Raw genomic sequence first — 16343 nt, 5'->3', positions numbered from 1 at the left:
TTTCGTAGGTAGGGATTTAAGTCCTTATATGTGTATTGTGGTTTGTGGGATATTGAGATTGATTTCTTCCAAATATTTAGGAATGAATTGTTTTTATTATATGTTTAGATACTTGGATTTTAATGTGATTAAAAGTTGATAAAGTTGTTTTGATAGTTTTTTAGGCAAAACATCATTACATTTATAAAGTAATATAAAAATAGTTTAATTGATATATAATTTATTTTTTAATTAATATATAGTTTATTGTAATTTTTATATTAAAATATTATTCTTATTAGTACTTAAGTTACATTTTAAAGTAAAATATCATTAAATTTATAACGTAATATTAATAAAATAAAATAATTATTTTTGTTTAAATATATTAATCTATTAATTTTACTTAATTATATTTTTATTAGTACATAAGTTAAATATATTAACTATTTTTTCATGAATTAAAAGAAAAAGTAGTATTTTCTTTTTTTAAGTTGAGGGGGTCTTTGATAGTTTTCTAATTTTAGATTGATTATCGTAATATTTACCTAACGTGAGGGAGCGATATGATAGTTACCATTTAATATTTGCCTCTTTTAAGCAATTAAAATAATAATTAAAAGTACCGGTGGCCGGTTATTGGTTGTATTAATAAAATAATAAAAAGCGGCTGTATGAGATACAACCGCTGTATTATAAGCGGACCCTAGAGTCTATCCGTCGAACATGGTACCCGAGAACTACTTCTGCTCTTTTTTCTCCATTCCTATAACGTTGCAACATTTTTCTACGTACCTAACTGAATGATTACACTTGTCACAAGCATAATATTCATGGAGAAGGAAAGAAAAATTGTCTAGGTCATCAACAAAGTTAATCATAATTGCTCTGACACAATATTGTCCCGAAACAGCGCTTATCCGTCCGACATGATGGCTCACTTGGCACCATTGTAAGGCTCTATTTGGTTCCTCAATAGTTTTTTGTAAAGTGTTTGATAAATGCTTGTACACGTATGTGGATTGCAAATTAATGTGATGAGTTACTATCTAATTAATAATATAAATATATTATATATTTCACAGCTTTTGAAAAAAAATAGTAATAACAAAACTTTCAATAAACATAATTTTGCTTTTATTTTTTTTTAAATGATATATATTCATCGCGCCCTTAAACTCCACACGAATCATACCGCAGCCAAACCAATTTACTTTTTTACCAAAAAAAAAAATAATAATAACTTGAGTAGAGTTGACGTGGGTTTAAGGGTGAAGTCAAGCATCCAATTAATTTTCCTTCTTCTCGTGCATTAAGAACATGTCAAGCATCCAATTAAGATATGTTGACTCGAGCAGTCGGTAAAGGCAAGTCAAGCAGCCAATTATTTTTCCTTCTCGTGGGAAAAGTAAATGGAGAATATCTCCGTCCAGAAAGTTAGAAAAGCTACGAGACATTTGTTGATTGCGACATAACGAGCCATAGATGCCAAGTATTAAGAGATCCAAGGATGGCTAGCCACGAATATCTGTTGAGGACGGGCAACTATGAATAGCATAAATTTCAGTATAAACAATATAATAATTATTTTATTAGTCCTTACAGTAACAATTGATTGTCTTGGAGAGATTAATTTTGAGAAGTTTAGATCTAGTGCTAATCTTTTAATAAGATTCTATTATGCGTATATTTATAAGCTGAGATTTAGTTATTAGTTTATTTATATTCAAACAATCACTGATTATAATGAGTGGTAGTCTTGTGTTACCTTATTTTGAAAGTTTCAATTCCGAGCATTAATAACACAGGATAACTTCTTGTTGAAAAATTTAAAATTGGAATTCAAATACATGCATTCAAATTTGGCTAATATATCATTTGACCAATTTGCATACACATGCATGCATTTAATTTTGGAGAGACAAATTTGAAGACAAATTCCTAAGGTAGGTGCCTAATTTTTGTTGGCAATTTTGTTGGGGTTGGTGTAATAGTGCACCCCATTTTCCCTTATAAATAGAAGGCAATTCCTCATTTGTTAGGGCATCCAAATTTGTGAGATTTCCAAGTGAGTTTTGGTAGAGAAATTCCTTAGGTGCTAAAGAAATTTGGGTGTATTGGGTATTGAGTATTGGGTTTTTTGAGAGTTTTTCCACTTTTGTAAAGTCTCATTATTAGTAAAATTATCTTCCAGTTTCTGTCTGTGGACGTAGGCATTACGTCGAACCACGTAAATTATTGTGTCATATTTTCTTTGCATTTTTTTATCACCACATTTATATTTCTCCAGAAATCGCAGTATTAGTAATTGCTCAACCCGCGTTTCCGCAACAATTGGTATCAGAGCCGGAGGTTCGTGTTTGGGGTATACGGTACTGTTCATGTATACGGAACTGTTCACAGATACGATACTGTTCACGTATACGGTACAGTTCATTGATACGGTGGAGACGGCCATTTATACTTGGGAGACAGTCTATTGTAAGTAGTGTGTATTTTTGCATGTCTAGAAAAGTTTTGTCAACAAGGTGATAGGAGCATAAGGAGTCTAGGTTTTAAGTGGGACCATTGTGACCCCTCCATTCTCCTAGGAACTTTCCTGGTGTATTTATTCAAGCGAAATAAACATCATAGGGGCTGTTTTTCAAGGGTAAATAGTTGTTGAAGAAACTGATCATTTGAGATAAAAAGGATGGCAGAGGCATCGTTGTCGTCTTCATCAACAAGGACTACTGTGACTAATGCAAAGTTTGAAGTGGAGAAATTCGATGGTACCAATAATTTTGGTATGTGGCAATGTGAGGTGTTGGATATCTTATGTCAGCAAGAGTTGAACGTTGCTCTTGAAGAAAAGCCTGACATGATGGATGACAAGGAGTGGATAAAAATCAATAGACAGGCATGTGGTACTATTCGCCTATGTTTGGCTAAAGATCATAAATACTTTGTCATGAGGGAGAAATCGGCAAAGAAGTTGTGGGAGACACTAGAAGAAAAGTATATAAAGAAAAGCCTTGAAAATAGGCTTTATATGAAGAAGAAACTCTATCGTTTCACATATACACTTGGCATATCAATGAATGACCATGTGAACTCATTCAACAAAATATTAGCAGATTTGCTAAATTTGGATGAGAAATTTGTAGATGAAGATAAGGCACTTTGTTGAATTCCCTTCATGATGGATATGATCATCTCACCACTACTTTGCTTCATGGGAAGGAAAGTGTCACATTCGATGTTGTATGCAATGTATTGTACAACTCTGAGACCAGAAAGAAAGACAGAAAGGATCACAGAGATACAGTAGCAGAAGCATTGACAGCAAGAGGTCGTTCACAAAGCCGCAAACCTGGAAAAAGAAGTAAGTCTAAAGGGAAGCCTGCCAAAGATGAGTGTGCTTTTTGTCGCAAGAAATGGCATTGGAAAAAGAATTGTCCTAAGATACAAAAGGGCAAGGCTACTTCTGATGCATGTGTAGCAGAGCATGATGAGGAGTCAGACTTTAGTCTGGTTGGCATGACATTGATATGTCTCTCAGATGAGTGGATTTTGGATTCGGGTTGTACTTATCATATGTGTCCCAATAAGGGCTGGTTTTCTAGTTTTAAGGAGTTAGACGGTGGAGTTATTTTTATGGGCAATGACAATGCTTGTAAAACTATGGAAATAGGTACAATCCAATTAAAGAATCATGATGGCTCAATCCAAGTCTTGACGGATGTTCGCTATATACCAAGCTTGAAGAAAAATCTCATCTCATTAGGAGTCCTAGAATTTAAAGGGTTCACAATCACTTTAAGAGATGGATTGTTGAAGGTAGTAGCTGGGGCACTGACGGTGATGAAAGGCACAAGAATAAATAACTTGTACTATTTCCAAGGAAGTACAGTTTTTGGATCAGCATCAAGAGTTTCTGGAAAAGATGCAGATTCAGAAGCAACCAAGTTGTGGCATATGCGTTTGAGACATGCTGGTGAAAAAGCTTTGCAGACTTCGTCGAAGCAAGGCTTATTGAAAGGTACAAATTCTTGCAAATGTTCTGGGCAAGCAGACAAGGATAAAGTTTGGTTCAGCAATTCAGGATACAAATGAAATTCTGGACTATGTTCATTGTGATGTGTGGGGACCTACCAAAACAGCTTCTTTGGGAGGTATGCACTATTTTGTTACTTTTGTTGATGATTATTCAAGAAAAGTGTGAGTGTATTTGATGAAGAATAAGAATGAAGTTTTGGGCATATTTATGAAATGGAAGAAAATAGTCGAGACTCAGACTGGTCGAAAGGTCAAAAGATTTTGCTCAGACAATGGTGGTGAGTACAAGAATGATCCATTTCTTCAAATATGCCAAGATGAGGGTATTATGCGACACTTCATTGTTCGAGATACACCACAGCAGAATGGGGTGGTAGAACGCATGAACCGGACTATACTGGAGAAAGTTCGATGTATGTTGTCCAATGCTGGATTGGGCAAAGAGTTTTGGGCTGAGGCAGTTGTATATGCGTGCCATCCGATCAACTGTTTGCCATCAACTGCAATTGAGGACAGAACACCCATGGAGATGTGGACTGGTAAACCTGCTACTAATTATGATTCTTTACATGTTTTTGGTTCCACTGCTTATTATCATGTAAAAGAATCTAAGTTAGACCAAAGAGCAAAGAAATCATTGTTCATGGGTATAACTGGTGGAGCAAAAGGATACCGTCTCTGGTGTCCTGTTACAAAGAAGATTATTTACAGCAGAGATGTAACTTTTGATGAATCAACCATGTTGAAACAAAAAGATTCTCAAGAGGATGACAAGACCAGTAGCACTTTGCAGCAGGTGGAGTTTGAAAAAGTTAAAGCTGATCCAGTTGGTGTCGATGAGACGAATAATGATTCTCCATCGACCGAAGATAATGAAGAGGTTCTGACCCGGGAACCTTCACAGCAATAAGATTCAATTGCATATAGAAGGTCACACAGAGAGATTCACAAACCTACTCGCTTTGTTGATATGGTGGCCTATGCACTTCCAATTGTAACTGATGATGTTCCTTCCACTTACAAAGAAGTAGTAAGTAACCCAGAAAGTATACAATGGAAGAGAGTAATGAATGAAAAATGCAGTCTCTTCATAAAAATGAAACTTGAGAGTTAGTTACACTGCCCAAGGAAAAGAAGGCAATTGGGTGCAAATGGGTATATGCAAAAAATGAAGGATTTCCTCGTAAAAATAAAATTTAATACAAGGTTAGATTGGTAGCGAAGGGTTACACTCAGAAAGAAGGAATAGACTACAATGAGGTATTTTCTCCAGTTGTGAAACACTCGTTTATTCAAATTTTGCTAGCTATGGTTGCACAATTTGATCTTGAACTAGTTCAACATGATGTAAAAACTGTATTTTTACACCGTGATTTGGAAGAAGAAATCTACATGACTCAGCCAGATGGATTCAAGGTTACTGGAAAAGAAAATTGAGTTTGCAAATTGACAAAGTCGCTTTATGGATTGAAACAATCTCTAAGGCAGTGGTATAAGTGATTTGATCGATTTATGAAATGGCAAAGGTACACAAGAAATAAATTTGATAATTGTGTGTATTTTCGCAAGCTACAAAAAGGATTTTTCATTTATTTGCTCTTGTATGTTGATGATATGCTAATAGCATCTAAGAGCAAAGATGAAATTTGAGAAGTTAAATACTCAACTCAATCAAGAGTTTGAGATGAAAGATTTGGGTGAAGCTAAGAAGATTCTTAGCATGAAGATATGCAGAGATAGAGCTCGTGGCAAAGTAAGCTTGTCTCAGAAGCAATATTTGAAAAAGGTACTACAGCAGTTTGGCATGATAGAGCAGACAAAACCTGTGAGTACTCCGTTGACTTCTCATTTCAAGCTTTTTGCACAATTGTCTCCTTCAACAGATGCGGAACTAGAATACATGTTACAAGTGTAAGAGAGATTGTAACATCTTTCAAGTTTTTTGGTTTGATATACTGGACGAAAACGGTTTGCCGTTTATTGAGAAAACGGCTAACCGTTTAAGTCTAGAGAGCATGTTTTCTGTTCTGGGTAAAACAGCGTACCGTTTATGGAGAAAACGGTTAATCGTTTAAATCCAGAGAGCATGTTTTATGGTCTAGAGAAAACGGCTCACCGGTTATTGAGAAAACGGTTAACCGTTTATGTACAGAGAGCAACGTATTTGACATTCTGGAATAAAACTGCTCACCGTTTATTGAGAAAACGGTGAACCGTTTATTTCCAGAAAGGCGTCAACTAGAAACGGTTGATAAGCTTGAAAATTTCAAGTGTTGATCGTTGCAAATTCAAACCAAAAGAGTTTTTTGAAGAAGTACCATTTCGAATGGTTGCATTCTTTTGAATTAACATCTTCTTCATAAAGGAAACATATACAATTAAAAAAAATTATCAGATTTTAAAGGTTTCATATATGTTCTGGAAATACAATCTTATTTGCTAGAAATTGTATTCAGGATTTGATATATCTTGGGGGTAATTTTCCATTAAAACTCTATAGCAAACCAAGATTGGTGAGGGCAAATAAAACCTTAAAGGAAAGTGTGCAAACACGTCTCAAATCCTAAGAAAACTTCTTTGTTCTTTGCCTCCATATTCTTATTATTCTCTAACAATCTTTAAGGTTTTAATTTGTGCAAATGGAGGCTGAGAAGAGTTTGACATCATTTCTGAATCCTAGTGTCCATCTCGATCGTTTTGATGGAACTAATTTCACTCGTTGGAAGGGAAAATTGTTCTTTCTCCTTACTGTTCTTAAAGTGGCATATGTTCTTGATCCGAAATTGGAACCATTTCCAGAACCAAGAGAAAATGATACCGAAGTTGTTAAGGCTGCAAGGAAACGTCGTGAAGATGATGAATTGATGTGCCGGGGTCACATACTCAATACACTTTCTGATAGGTTATACGATCTCTACAATTCTATGACTTCTCCGGTTGAAATTTGGAATGCTCTTGAGTACAAATACAAAACGGAGAAAGAAGGTACTGACAAATTCCTTGTATCTAAATATTTTGAATTTATTATGGTAGACACAAAATCCATTCTTGATCAAATACATGAGTTACAGATTATTGTTGCTAAGCTTCAAGAGTTAAAAGTTGAAATTTCTGAATCATTGCAAGTTGGGGCTATTATTGCTAAATTGCCTCAAAGTTGGAATGATTATAGAAAGAAACTTCTTCATAGTAAAGAGAACATAACTTTAGAAGAATTGCAAAAACACTTGGCAATTGAAGAAGAGAATAGGTCTCGCGAATCCAAGGATAAGTATGATTCTACTAAAGTTAATGTTGTTGAAGCTAGTAAATTCTCAAAGAATTTTAAGGTCAAGAATGACAAGAAATTCAAAAAGTCCAGCACATAAAAGTTTTCTGGAAATTGTTTCTTTTGTGGTAAGAAAGGCCATCGCCAAAGTGATTGCAGATTTAAGAAGAAAAAGGAAGAAGTGAATTCCCATAAAGCTAATGTCATTGAAAACAAATCTGAAGAGATTTGTGCTATGGTTTCTGAAATGCAAATTGGCATGATTATCGAAACCAATATGGCTGAAACTAAGTCCTATGATTGGTGGCTCGATTCGGGTGCAACAATTCATGTTTGTAATGATAAGAAATTTTTCTTATCATACAAAGAAGAAATGGAAGGACAAATAGTTCTCATGGGGAATAATAATGCAGCCATAGTAGCAGGGAAAGGAGTTGTTGAGATCAACTTCACTTCTGGAAAGAAAGTCACATTGTATAATGTCTTTCATGTACCTTCCGTTAGGAAGAATCTTATTTCTGCTAGTTGTATGTGTAAGCATGGGCTTAAGATTGTGCTTGAGAGTAATACTTGTATTATCTCAAAGAATGGATTATTTGTTGGGAAAGGGTATTCTTGTGATGGAATGTACAAACTCAGCATTAATAATAATAATATCAACTTAGCTTATATTGTTGAGTCTTGTGATGTTTGGCATGCTAGATTAACACATTTGAACTTTAGATCTTTGAAATACACGTCTAAGCATGGTTTGATTAATTACAATGATGTTAAAGGTCATAAGTGTGAAATCTGCATCCAAGCTAAATTAACTAAGAAACCTTTTCCTAAAACTGAACGAAATACTCAAATATTGGATTTGATACATACCGATATTTGTGAGTATAATGGCATTTTAACAAGAGGAGGTAAGAGATACTTTATCACTTTTATTGATGATTGTTCTAGATACACTTATGTGTATTTACTTAGAACAAAAAATGAAGCTTTCGATAAATTTAAAATTTTCAAAGCTGAAGTTGAGAACCAAAAAGATAAGAAAATCAAAATGGTTCGTAGTGATAGAGGTGGTGAATATTTCTCAATTGAATTTAATAATTATTGTGAAGAAGTTGGAATTATTCACCAAAGATCAGCTCCATTTACTCCTCAACAAAATGGTTTGGCTGAAAGGAAGAATAGGATCTTCACGGATATGATAAATTCCATGATCCTTAATGCAAAACTACCAAATAATTTGTGGGGGGAAGCATTACTCACTGCATGTCATATTCATAACAGAATTACATCTTTGAAAACACATATATCTCCTTATGAAATTTGGAAAGGAAGAAAACCAAACTTGATGTATTTAAGGGTCTGGGGTTGTTTAGCTTTTTATAAAAGACATGATCCTAAGTCATCAAAGTTGAGTGCTAGAGGTATAAAAAGTGTTTTCGTAGGATATGTTGAAAATTCCAAGGCATATAGGTTGTTAGATTTAGATTCTAATGTGATTGTGGAATCTAGAGATGTTGAATTTATTGAGAATAAATTTCAACATGATTATAATATTGAATTAGAATCAAGTATTGATCAACCATGTGTTAATACTCTTGGTACCTCCACTAACAATAATAAAAGGAAAGAGTCTATGACATCTTTCGAACCAAAGAGGAGTCAACGTGAAAAGAAAGAAAAGAGTTTAGCTCCGGATTTTATTTCATCACAAGCACTACTCTTCTTGGTTGAAGGGGATAGAAAGAATTTACTTAACAAAGTACCATTGTTGTTAAATATTGAAAAAGATCCAAAGACATTTAGCGAGGCTATGTCTTCTAGAGACGCTTCTTTTTGGAGAGAGCCGGTAAGTGATGAAATGGGTTCGATTATGTCGAATCAAACATGGGTCTTGGTTGATCTTCCTCCAGGATCTCAACCAATTAGCAGCAAATGGGTGTTTAGAAGAAAGTACAATAGTGATGGTTCTTTGCAAACTTTTAAGGCTAGATTAGTAGCAAAAGGGTTTAAGCAAAGAAATGGTATTGATTATTTCGATACATATGCTCCGGTAGCTAGGTTAACTTCTATAAGAGTGCTATTTGCAATTGCTTCATTGAACAATTTATATGTGCATCAAATGGATGTTAAAACAGCTTTTCTTAATGGTGATCTTGATGAAGAAATCTCTATGGAACAACCTGAGGGATTTGTTTTGCCAGGAAATGAGAAAAAGGTATGCAAGTTAGTCAAATCTCTTTATGGTTTAAAGCAAGCACCAAAACAATGGCATGAGAAGTTTGATTCGGTAATTTTATCTCATGGCTTTAAGCATAATAATGCTGATAAATGTATATATTTTAAATTTACGAATGACTTTGGTGTGATTATATGCTTGTATGTTGATGACTTGCTTATCTTTGGAACAAATATGCAAGGAGTAGATGATACAAAGAAGTATTTAACTTCACAATTTAAGATGAAAGATCTTGGTGAAGTAGATACTATCTTAGGTGTCAAAGTGAATAAACATAGTGGGGGTTACTCGTTGTGTCAATCTCATTATATAGAGAAAGTGCTTCTTAAATTCAATTATTTGAAATTTAAAGAAGCTAATACCCCATAGGATTCTAGTATTAAATTACTAGAAAATTCAGGCCGAGTAGTAGCACAACTAGAATATGCTAGTGCTATTGGTAGTTTGATGCATGCTATGCATTGTACGAGGCCTGATATAGCATTTGCAGTTTGCAAAATGTCAAGATTCACGAGTAACCCTAGTGTTGAACACTGGAAAGCAATTGGTAGGATACTTGGTTATCTTAAAAGGACCATTAATTTGAGTTTGTTTTATAATGATTATCCTGAAGTATTGGAAGAATATTCAGATGCTGGTTGGGTAACCAATACAAGAGATAATAAATCCACTTCTGGTTGGATTTTTACAATTGCTGAAGGAGCGGTTTCTTGGGCTTCAAAGAAACAAACGTGCATAACTCATTCAACAATGGAAAGTGAGTTTATAGCACTTGCAGCTGCAGGCAAAGAAGCATAATGGCTGAGAAATTTGTTGTTTGATATAATGTTGTGGCCACAACCGATGCCATCTATTTCTTTGTACTGCGATAGTGAAGCTACATTGTCTAGAGCTTATAATAAAGTGTATAATGGAAAGTCTAGACATATTAGCTTAAGACATGAATATGTGAAACAATTAATAGCAGATGGTGTTATTAATATTGTTTATGTTAGGACTAATAAAAACCTAGCAGATCCTTTAACAAAAGGTCTTTCAAGAGACTTAGTTAAGGATACATCTTTTGGAATGGGATTGAAACCTTTACACAATAAAGTCACCAACGACGGTAACCCAACTATGTAGTAGTTATACCGCTACTCCATAGTTAAATGGGTAATAACAAGTTGTTGTTATGTGACTGGATTGGCACCGAGTAATAAATAATCCCATTCGAGATATTCGGTGCAAATAGCTACGAGGTTGAGGTTGAATATTTATTCTTAATGAAGTTCAAGTCTTATAGTAGCTAAAGACATGATTTGAAACTTCACCTAAGTGAACATAAGAAATGGTGCCGTTTCTAACAAGGTCCTGGTTTAATCTTGTAAATGTTCATGAATCCAAAATAGAGCACAAGGCCGGAATAGTGCTAACTATTGGAACACAACTTTGAAATCTGGGATAACTTATATGTGATGTATCTCTGGTATTTACTTAAGAGACAAAGTTTAATGCTTAGCACACTATTGTCTTGTAAATGCTTTGAAATACACTCACTAATTAAAGGTTAAAATCGAAAGATACCTTTTTGTATGTATAAGTTTATCATTAATAAATCTGAAAAATATTACAATCTAGTGGGGATTGTAAGAGAGATTGTAACATCTTTCAAGTTTTTTGGTTTGATATACTGGACGAAAACGGTTTGCCGTTTATTGAGAAAACGGCTAACCGTTTAAGTCCAGAGAGCATGTTTTCTGTTCTGGGTAAAACAGCGTACCGTTTATGGAGAAAACGGCTAACCGTTTAAATCCAGAGAGCATGTTTTATGGTCTAGAGAAAACGGCTCACCAGTTATTGAGAAAACGGTTAACCGTTTATGTACAGAGAGCAACGTATTTGACATTCTGGAATAAAACGGCTCACCGTTTATTGAGAAAACGGTGAACCGTTTATTTCCAGAAAGGCGTCAATTAGAAACGGTTGACAAGCTTGCAAATTTCAAGTGTTGATTGTTGCAAATTCAAACCAAAAGAGTTTTTTTGAAGAAGTACCATTTCGAATGGTTGCATTCTTTTGAATTAACATCTTCTTCATAAAGGAAACATATACAATTAAAAAAAATTATCAGATTTTGAAGGTTTCATATATGTTCTGGAAATACAATCTTATTTGCTAGAAATTGTATTCAGGAATTGATATATCTTGGGGGTAATTTGCCATTAAAACTCTATAGCAAACCAAGATTGGTGAGGGCAAATAAAACCTTAAAGGAAAGTGTGCAAACACGTCTCAAATCCTAAGAAAACTTCTTTGTTCTTTGCCTCCATATTCTTATTATTCTCTAACAACAAGTTCCGTATTCAAATGCAGTGGGTAGCTTGATGTATGCAATGGTGTGTACAAGGTCTGACATTTCACATGCAATTGGTATGGTAAGTAGGTTTATGCATAATCTTGGTAAAGGACATTGGCAAGCTGTAAAATAGATTCTACGGTACATTCAGAAGACCGTGAATGTTGGTTTACTGTGTGAGAGAAACGATACACTTGGCCAAGGTGTGATCAGGTACGTTGATTCGGATTATGCTGGTGATTTGGACAAACGACGGTCAACCACTGGATATGTATTTACTTTTGCTGGAGGGCCAATCAGTTGGAAGTCTATACTACAGTCTACAATTGCATTGTCGACCACAGAAGCCGAGTACATGGCAATTACAGAGGCTGTTAAAAAGGCTATTTGGTTACAAGGCTTGCTTGAAAACTTGAGATTGGCACAGGAGCACATTAATGTGTATTGCGACAGTCAGAGTGCTATTGATTTAACAAAAAACCAAGCTTATCATGCGCGTACAAAGCACATCGATGTATGATTTCACTTTGTGTGGGAAATTGTTGATGAGGGGAAGATTCTTCTTCAGAAAATCAATACTGTAGAGAATCCCGCAGATATATTGACTAAGGTGGTGACGACGATCAAGTTTGAGCATTGTCTAAACTTGATCAATATCTCACAAGTTTGAAAGCAGTCGGAGAAGGCAAAGACTGGAGGATGAGTTGTTGATAGTCGACTCAGATTTGGATAAAATCTTCGTCGAGGTGGAGAATTGTTGAAAAATTCAAAATTGGAATTCAAATACATGCATTCAAATTTGGCTAATACATCATTTGACCAACTTGCATACACATGCATGCATTCAACTTTGGAGAGGCAAATTTGAAGACAAATTCCTAAGGTAGGTGCCTAATTTTTGTTGACAATTTTGTTGGGGTTGGTGCAATAGTGCACCCTATTTTTCCCTATAAATAGAAGGCGATTCCTCATTTGTTAGGGCATCCAAATTTGTGAGATTTCCAAGTGAGTTTTGGTAGAGAAATTCTTTAGGTGCTAAAGAAATTTGGGTGTATTGGGTATTGAGTTTTTTGAGAGTTTTTCCACTTTTGTAAAGTCTCATTATTAGTAAAATTATCTTCTAGTCTTTGTCCGTGGATGTAGGCATTACGCCGAGCTACGTAAATTATTATATCCTATTTTCTTTAGATTTATTTATCACTACATTTATAATATTACAATATTAGTAATTGTTCAATCCGCGTTTCCGCAACACTTGTGTCTTACAGACGACCACATCGGCACATTGTATTCATGGTGGATTTATGTTCTTCTTTTCTTCTTTTGCTTTATTTTATTTTGTCAAGACAGATGATTGACAGCTCGTTACTCCTAATTCAATAAGGAGAGGAATAAATGTGAAAATACTTGTAAACTAATTTGGTAACGTGGCAAGTTTAAATTCATGGGAATTTTATTCCATTTGGCAACAGGCTCGATATTTTTAGAAGGTATTTTTACACATTTGACGGTACGACAACCGTATGCTTCTCTCGAGTTCGATATGAATAGCTGAGAAAAGTTTGCTTGCCTATTCCACTCAATTTGATTTTCTCCCTATTGCCTTCAACCACAAATATCTCTTTTAACTAGTTGTACAACCTTAGTTAATTCTGTGAGCTCGGATCATAGTCACGTTTGTATAGCATTTGTCTGGGCTCGCTTTTATATTTCCTGTTTAGCCTCCAACGTGTAGCACATCACTTGTATCCATAATTCACTAAAACTAAAGCAATTTCAGTACCAATATTAATTACTTTAGATATTAAATTCTCTTATGCATATATATAAATGAGTCGTCTTAGGAAGTCGTGATTTAGTAAACTGAAGAGACAAGTGAAAAAATTAAATTCAACGACTCAATATGGTGAAAACATACAAATGATTTATGGGCCAATTTAAGGCTAATCTTGGACAGAAAATGACTGGCTTTGAGGCCTCGACCCAACTAGGACCAGCAATAGAATGATCTTCCGTGCAGTGCAATTGGCCTTCAATTATCAGTAGTCACGTGGAATTTTTCTTTTCTTTTTCATTTTTATTTTCATATAATATAACATTTTTCACACTGTTTAAACCAAACCACTGCACAATTTTAGAGTAGCTGGACATTGGCAGATTAGGGTCTATTTTTCATTCCAAGGTCTTCCAAGCGGCTGGCTGGTATATTAATAATATAAGCTGCTAAAATCAAAGTAATATTTTCATATTTTAATTTTTTTGTCTTTAATTTTCAGGATTACACAGGCTTCCTTCAGCAGATGTCAGGAAATGGATTTCTGAACTTGTTCCAGCGGAAATATGTTCATTCACTCATGGAGAGACTTACAGATTATTTTATATGCCTTTCCCGACTATTTGGAGGTGTCTGCGATTTTGTCTTCCATTAAAGTGCTATTTTTTATCTTGTGGCCAGTTGAATTTTTTTTATATTCCTTTGCCCACTTATATAAACATTTCATTGGAAAAAATTAAAAAAAAAAAAAGAAAAAAAGAAAATCAGGTTAGCGTTTGGACTCATTGTATTTCAAAGATTTGGAGGTGTCTGTTAATTTCTATCCAACATTTTTAATAATTCATATAATTGACGAAAATTAAAGAAATAGACATGTTATTTAGCATATGAAACTCCTATCATCTGAAACTTGAGATGACCATGGCTGAAAAATGCATTCACAGCTAGTCGAGGTAGACTAAGTGGCATAACTGAGAATAAATTATTGATTTGACTAAGGGTTATGATTAAATGGAATTTGGGAAAAACCTTGGTCCAGCTCCGCCCTGCACTTTCCGGGCCCAGAAATTAATGTTGTATAGTTCATAAAACAGATTATGGTCCATGAACAATCTTTCTTTTAATTTTTGAACAATAGAAAATTGTCAACGAGGAGCGACATCTGAAAGAGTAACCTCATTAACAGAGCAAACTTTAGAATCTGATGATGAGGATTGACCAGACTTAGCAACAATTCCGCCAGCAGAAAATGCAGGCTGGGTTGGTTGAGGAAGTGTTACTGTATCACTCGCCAACATCACAGCCGCAGATGACATGTTGGGTCTGACGGCTGGGTCTTCCTGAACACACAATAATCCAATATGTATACATTTCAGAAGTTCAGGGCTAACGCATGACTGCTTGAGTACTGGATCCATCAGCTCCAGAGCTTCTCCTTTACACCATAATTTCCATGTCTGAAATGTTGTGAACAAAGATTAGCATCCTATCATTAATCATCGAGAAATCATTCTTCCAAATGAATGATAAAGATTGTCGCATACATCCATGATCCAAAGTATCAATTAATTTAGTTTGTAAAATCTTTGGAGTTAAAATAAGATATATGAGGTTCGAAATCCGCGAGTAGGCCAGAAAGTTGATTTTGTTACCAATCATGCTATAATTAAATGAAACAAAATGATCACATACATAAGTAAGTAGGCTTTGACCGTGCTCCGAAAGATAAAATCTACCATTCTTTTTTCTGCTTATGATCTCTAGAAGAAGAACTCCAAAACTAAAAACATCTGATTTTACTGAAAATACTCCTTCCATTGCATATTAAGGCGCCATATATCCACTGTTGAAAATAAATGTCAAATGAATAAACTAAGTCAATCAACACGCATTATTTTAGATAAATTCTCAGCACTTGTAGATGTTAAAATAGGTTTGTTCTTACTGTTGATGCGAGATTCTGGGGTCTGCTCGTCCGCGACCAAGATCTCTCCTCAACTCCCGAACTCACAACCAACCGAGGGTACTTCGCCTACTCTTCCAAGCGAGCAGAGCTATGCCTCTTATGACTTCTACTTGGCAGACTCCTGTGCATACAAAAAAACAGTCAGAGCACGCCGAGAGTTTTCTCAGCGTAAACCCTCCGACGTTCAAGTCAGAATACTTGGCCACTAATCTCGTGGCTCTCTAATGATCTCTTAGACAATAGAATACTTATGAGTTTTTCTCTCCTTTTTCCGTGAATGCTATTTTTTCTTAAATTCTAATGTAAAAGTGTCTAGCCCTCTTACCTTTGTTGATTACCTCTTTTATAGACTTCCTACGAATCCGGCCCCCAACAATCAACGTCCATCACCTTCCCCAGCTCCCAAAAGTGGATGCTTGAATATCATAGTTGCGGTTGAGTGGGTTTCGTGCCTGAATTTTCAGATAGGAGTGCACATCTTGTTAACCGTTATGGACTAGGCCTGCCGACCCCGTGTTAGTAATATGCCCAAAAGGCCAATCGAATGGTGTTTGTTTGTTTAGGGAATTATTGTATTTGAATAGCATTTTGATATTTATTAAATGGCAAAGTTATCAACATTCATAAATTAATTTAATGAATATAGTCCAAGAAGTAAAATAGTTAAGGAACACATTCTCGAGTTTGTCGAGAATATGAAACGTGCATCCTTTGTACTATACTTCTAAAATAGTTCCTAGTGGT

The 16343-nt window shown here is 35.0% G+C and overlaps 1 pseudogene; it reads right to left on the bottom strand.

Annotated features, from left to right (window-relative positions):
* Positions 1–14778: 14778 nt before the first annotated feature.
* Positions 14779–16026, bottom strand: LOC127902382 (cysteine-rich receptor-like protein kinase 8; annotated as a pseudogene).
* Between the last annotated feature and the right edge of the window lie 317 nt (positions 16027–16343).

Source organism: Citrus sinensis, chromosome 5, assembly GCF_022201045.2.
Source record: "Citrus sinensis cultivar Valencia sweet orange chromosome 5, DVS_A1.0, whole genome shotgun sequence".
Classification (NCBI taxonomy): domain Eukaryota; kingdom Viridiplantae; phylum Streptophyta; class Magnoliopsida; order Sapindales; family Rutaceae; genus Citrus; species Citrus sinensis.
Note: the sequence above shows the minus strand (reverse complement) of the source record. Positions and strands in the feature narration are given on the sequence as shown.